This window comes from Caloenas nicobarica, chromosome 5 (genome assembly GCF_036013445.1).
Source record: "Caloenas nicobarica isolate bCalNic1 chromosome 5, bCalNic1.hap1, whole genome shotgun sequence".
NCBI classification, from domain to species: Eukaryota; Metazoa; Chordata; class Aves; order Columbiformes; family Columbidae; genus Caloenas; species Caloenas nicobarica.
The window spans coordinates 1,867,795-1,873,886 of record NC_088249.1 but is presented as its reverse complement, the minus strand read 5'-3'; the positions used below and the strand labels follow the sequence as shown (position 1 = coordinate 1,873,886).

General features: G+C 57.9%; 1 protein-coding gene across 1 annotated transcript in view; it reads left to right on the top strand.

Annotated features, from left to right (window-relative positions):
* Positions 1–5,788: 5,788 nt before the first annotated feature.
* NIN (ninein) overlaps positions 5,789–6,092 on the top strand; it is a 63,512-nt gene continuing 63,208 nt past the window's right edge. Inside the window, exon 1 of the mRNA XM_065635446.1 lies at positions 5,789–5,834. The gene's annotated coding sequence lies outside the window, so the exon portion shown is untranslated. The remainder of the gene's footprint in view (positions 5,835–6,092) is intronic.

The window sequence follows — 6,092 nt, the reverse complement described above, 5'->3', positions numbered from 1 at the left end:
TTTTAAAAAAAGAAAGATCTCAAACCAAAGCTGTTGTCTCAGCTGGATTCTCCACCAGCTTCACCTGGAAGGGCAGAAACCTGCTGCTCGTTCCCCTCTCAGCTGCCACTCCCGCGTCCAGCAGCTCCGTCAGACTGAGTCAACCCGAACTTTTCAGGCTGGAACTTCCCACCAGGACAGAAACATCCCCATTTTTGCCAGTATTTCCCATGGAACTCTGCCAGGCACAGACAATATGCTGCCTGGATGCGCACACACGGCTGTCGTTCAGTACAATGTTGGAAAAAAAGAGAAGTTGAAAATAATCTTGCCATTATAAACCAGGTATTGAATCTTGGCTTTGTTAATATTTACTAAAAATGTTCATATTCTTTCATGTGACATCACCTATCCCTTACAGTTTTTTACTCAGTTTGTTAAAGTGGTGTTTGATTTGGATTTTTCTCCCTAAGACTACATGGTTGCATGTTCTCTTTTTCTTCTTTAATTTTACGTTTTCCTACCTCCTAATTTAAGATGGAGCCTCTAAATGAAGGGAATGCCCAACCTCATACAGAAAGTCAGTTAAATCCTTTAAATTTCACCTTCTTGAAACCAAAACCGTGATAAATTATGAATTTCATCTGACCTCAGGGGAAAAGAAAATCGCTCAAGAGAACCAGAAATTTGGGGTTGATGTTCCTTAAAACAAACATACTGGGAAACTCCCGCAAAGTTCCAGGTAGGGTCCGTGAAGTTCTGTTCTTATGAGGCTTTTGCGTACTGTGTACCTTATATTGCCTGAGTTAGTTCTTTATCCTCAGCATCCTACAGCAACAGATCATATAAAGAGAAAATAAAACCTTCCCAAAATGAACAAAAGTGTTTATGTTTATGCTATAATGATACAGAGTTGCTTCATTTCCTTTTACAGTAACTACGTAAGTTTAAATACCTCCACAAAAGAGAAGCGTTTTGTCAGGGCCAGGCAAGGTGGGACACGATGGTGGGACGAGCTGCTGAGATGAGGCAGGAGCTGGCACAGGGCCCTGCAGCACCCAGGGTGGGCGTCTGGCAAGGGGCTTAGAATCACAGAATCATATAATAATTTTGGTTGGAAAAGACCCTCGAGATCATCGAGTCCAACCGTTCCCCCAGCCCTGGCACTGCCCCATGTCCTGAGAACCTCATGTCCGTCTGTCCAACCCCTCCAGGGATGGTGACTCCAGCACTGCCCTGGGCAGCCTGTTCCAATGCCCCACAGCCCTTTGGGAAGAAATTGTTCCAAGATCCAACCTCGACCTCCCCTGGCGCAACTTGAGGCCGTTTCCTCTGGTCCTGGCGCTTGTTCCCGGGGAGCAGAGCCCGACCCCCCCTGGCTCCAAGCTCCTTTCAGGCAGGTCAGAGATCAGAAGGTCTCCCCTCAGCTCCTGTTCTCCAGCTGAACCCCCAGCTCCCTCAGCCGCTCCCATCACCCTTGTGCTCCAGCCCCTCACCAGCTCCGTTCCCTTCTCTGAACACAAATCGCTGTGGTTTACGTGGATGCTCCAAGCCCCAAATGCAAACAGAAAGACAAACAGGGCCGGTCAAACCGGGCCCACCGGGGCTGTGGGCAGGCGGGTGCACATTCCCCATCAGCAGATGATGCAACAAGGTGGCACAAACCGCCCGCAAGCTGCTCTTCTCGTGCCACAGGGGCAGGAGGGCAGTGGAAGCGACCAGCAGATCTGGCTGGTTTTACTTGCAGGAGCTTTTTCCTTCCACCCCCGTTTTTTTCCCCGTTCCCAGTGGGTGCTGGGGCACGTGGCTTTGCCACAAAGGTGATGGGAGAGGTCACCCGCAGGGATGGGCAGGGTGCAGCCGGCACTGCCTGCGGGGGCTTTATTTGGCAGCGAGAACCAGAGGGGATCGGCACAGCGTTACAGCAGATGCTTTGGAGCATCTTATGGGGCAGCCATGCAAACAGTTCTTGCAATAAGGAGCCAGCACAGCAAACATAGCAAATATAGAATCATCAACTAGTTTGGGTTGGAAGGGACCTTCAAAGCTCATCCATGAGCAGGGACATCTGCACCAGCTCAGGTTGCTCAGAGCCCCGTCCAGCCTGGCCTGGGATGTCTCCAGGGATGCTTCAGCCACCACCTCTCTGGCCAACCTGGGCCAGGCTCTCACCACCCTCAGGGCCAACAATTCCTTCCTCATGTCCAGCCTGAATCTCCCTCCTTTAGTTTAAACCCATCACCCCTTGTTCTATCACAACAGGCCCTGCTCAAAAGTCTGTCCCCATCTTTCTTATCCGTCCCTTTTAAATATGAGGGTCTCCTCGGCTGGAGGGAAAATCCTGGAGCCCAAAGGATGTGCAGGGTCAGGCCTGAGCAGCGGTGACAGAAATGCAGCTTGTGCAGCAGGGGCTGGACGTGCGATGGCAGCAACGAGCTGCAGCCGAGGAGGCACAACACTGCTGTGGGTTAGCACGAATCGCCATTGTTTTGTGAAAAAAAAAAAAAAAATCAAAGTTTGGCCTCGTTTCAGTCCAAACTTCTCCCTACACCGGCTGTGAGACGGGGAGGTTTCCGGCTGTTTTTTCCTACAGCATCTTTTCCTAAATGCACCATTTGTTTATTTTTTGCTGGTGGTTTCATTTTTTTTTTTTTTTTGCTATTTTATGGCCCTGCTTTCCCCCGGCCTGGCGGGACGGCAGGGTGAAGGGTGCCTCACCCAGCACGGCACAGCAGGAAGAGACCCCCAGCTCCCCCCACCCAGCTCCCCGGCCAGACCTTCCCTCACCCCAGCAGAACAAAGCTCCCCATTGTGCAGGGGAATGGGCAGGAAAGCGTGACGGGGCAGCGAAAGCCATGTCAGGAGGGTGTTTCTGCAAAGACTGGGTACTCACAGCCTCACGGCGGGGTCACCCAGTGCCTGCGCAGGCGCCTGGTGCTCGTGACCCTGTTTTTGGGTGGCCCCGTGCCAGCCCCCGAGCTCGGTGCAGCCTGGGCGCTGGAGCGGCTCATGTCCAGCAGTCCTGGATTTTCCCACATGCCCCTTTTTTTTGTCGCATGTGACGGCGTGGGCGAGCGGAGGTTTCCTTCCGCCGAGCTCGCTCGCAAGGCACTCGCTGCAAACGCCACCCTCGAATGCAGCTGTTTGCTGGAAGGGGACTCCAAAAATAGGCTGGCGGGGTCCGCGTCTGGGGAGGCTCCTAGAAACGCGCTTTCCTCCTTTGGGAAAGCGGGGAAAAAATAAAATCAGGATGCCTCTGCTGGCAGCCGGTCCTAAAAATGAGTCAGGAATTTGCACTGTGGTGATACAGCCGAGCCAGGGGTCTGAGCATCCCTGTGGGCTGGCTGGGGACATGGGACACTGAGCGTGCTGCCTGTCCCCGTCACCCACCCGGCTGCACGCAGGCGAACACGCGCCGAGTTGCTTTGTTGGGTGATGTCGGAGGTTTTTTGGGGCTGTTGCTTGGATTAGCGAGGGACCGGCGCTGTGGCGGTGAGGAGGAGGGCGAGAGGGATAAAGGTCCTGGCACTCGCCGGGCTCACAACAAAACAAAGCACCAGATGGTTTCAACTTCAGCATAATGCGCGGTGAAAAAGTGTTTGAACTGGGGATGAAGAAAGCAAATGCGGGAAGAGAGAGAGAAAGAAAAGAAAGAAAAAACCCTCAGCAAGTGTCAGAGCAGAAGAAAGCCTTGGAGAAAAATGGCAAATGTTAAAAAAAAAGCCCTCCCTCAGCACAAAGCTGCTAACATCTGTCCAGCAAAGCCTCTCGCCAAGGCCCCCTTCCCTTTAAAGTCACCTTTCCTCGCCTCCGTCATTGCGGGGACACAGCCCTGTCCCTGGGCAGGGCTTCGATTGATGCTGAGGGACCCGCTTGGCTCTGCCACCACATCCCACGTCCCCGGTGCTGGCGCTGGGGCAGCCGGCAGTGACGTGCCGGGCGGGGGGACTCGGGCAGCAGATCTACCCCAGCTGCTGCAGTGGGTTAAATATTACACTTTTTAGCTCATGTATGGTGTCCCAGGTGTCCCTGTCACCGCCAGTGGGACCGTGTGGCAAACCAGCCTGTATCTCATGGGGTTTTAAGCCTGGTTTGCTACCAATGCAAGGTTTATACAACCCATCGTCCATCCATGCACCCAGCCGCCAGGCTTTTGTGTTTCCCTTGCTCCTCCCCCATAAATATTTTGAACCCGCAAAGCAATTTCAAAGTTGTCTTAAAAAAAAGGGAAGAGGGCTTAAAAGTTATTACATCCGTAGCACTTTAGGAAAAAAAGCAGCAAAATAAGGCCATGCAATTGTGCAAGAGCAGATTGCAGGGTGAGCGGAACCCCTCATTAGCCACCAGAGAAGCCACAAGCCTTGGGGACTGCCAGCTCCCTGCCACGCAGGCTGTGCCTGCTGGCGCTGAGCAGGAGCGATGGCTCCAGCCTCTAATGAGGGCTGCCGAGGCTTAATTAAGGGTTTGAGTTTTGCTGGTGCCTATGGATGTTGTGTCAGCACCTCCGGAGCTCCTTCCCCACCCCGCCGGGGGATGGCTCATGAGGCAGAGGGTGACCCCCGGTTGTGTTCCGCCCAAAGCAAATGGGGGGCACATGTGGGTGGGTGTGCTGAGCCACTGTGGTTGCTGGGGTGAGTGGAAGGGCTGGGTGCCATGGGGTGCAGCGTGGCGCCTGTATCACAGTGCCATAGGGGGACCCGGGGGGATGCTGACCCTGCAGGCCTTGGGATGGCGAAGAGCCAGGATGCTGTGTCCTCAGGGCTGGGGACAGTGGGGTGACGTGGTGCAATGACCTTCAAGCATGGGGCAGCCCAGGTGATGTGCTATTTTTGTTTTGGGGACGATGAAGTGCTGCAGAGCTATGTCCCCAGGGGTGCAGAGTGCAGGGAGCTGGGATGATGCCACTCGGGGGACAGGACAGTGGGGAGCTGGGGTGACGCCACCCTCGGGTGAAGGACGGGAGGGAGATGGGGTGATGCCACCCTGGGGTGCAGGACAGTGGGGACCCTAGGTGATGCCACCCTGGGTTGCAGGATGATGGGCACCAAGGTGGTGCCACGCTGGGGTGCAGGACAGTGGGGAGCTGGGGTGATGCCACCCTGGGTTGCAGGATGGTGGGAACCAAGGCGATGCCACCCTGGGTTGCGGGATGGTGGGAACCAAGGCGATGCCACCCTGGGTTGCGGGATGGTGGGAACCAAGGCGATGCCACCCTGGGGTGCAGGACAGGACATCGAGCAGCAACGTGATGCCACCCTGGGGTGTGGGACAGGAGGGAGCCAGGAGGATGCCACCCAGGGAACAGGACAACGGGGACCCGGGGTGATGCCACCCAAGTGGCAGGACAGTGGGGACCACGGCGCTGCCGCCGGTGCTGCGGGACAGCGTGGGGGCCCCCAGGCAGCTGTCACCCGTGGTGCGGGTCGCCGCTGAGCCAGGCGGGGGCGGGCCCGGGCGGTGCCAGCGGGGCCCCGCCGCACAAAGGCCGCCGATCGCCCCCGCCCCGGGGCCGCCCCGCACCCCCGGGGCCGCCCCCGAGCCGCGGCCCAATAAACGCCGCCGCATTTGAACGCGGCGCCTCCCCCGGCCCCGCTCCGCAACGCTCCGCTCCGCCGCGCCCGGAGCCACCGGGACCGGCAGCCGCGCCGGGTGAGCCCGGGAGGGGAGCGGGGGTGCAGCGCCGAGCACGGCGGGTGGGGGGATCGCCGAGCCCCGGGGCGGTGCGGGGGGTTCTGGCCGCTGCCGGTCCCTCCTCCGCGGGCGGTGCCGGGGCTCAGCCCGCCCCTTCCCGGTACCGCCGGCCGCGTGTGCGGGGCGCCGGCCCGGGGCGGCGGGGACGGGGCGCCGGCGGCGAGGTGGGTGCTGGGGCAGCGGGGGGATGCTGGAGGGAAGCGGGTGCTGGAGCGGGGCGGGGATGCTGGAGGGAAGGGGGTGCTGGACCGGGGAGCGGGGGATGCTGGAGGAAGCGGGGGATGCTGGAGGAAGCGGGGGATGCTGGAGGAAGCGGGAGATGCTGGAGGAAGCGGGTGCTGGGGACGGGGGCTTGTAGCCAGAGGGCGCGGGGGGGAAATTGAGGCGTATGTGGGCGTGCGGGGGACACCATGCACAATCCC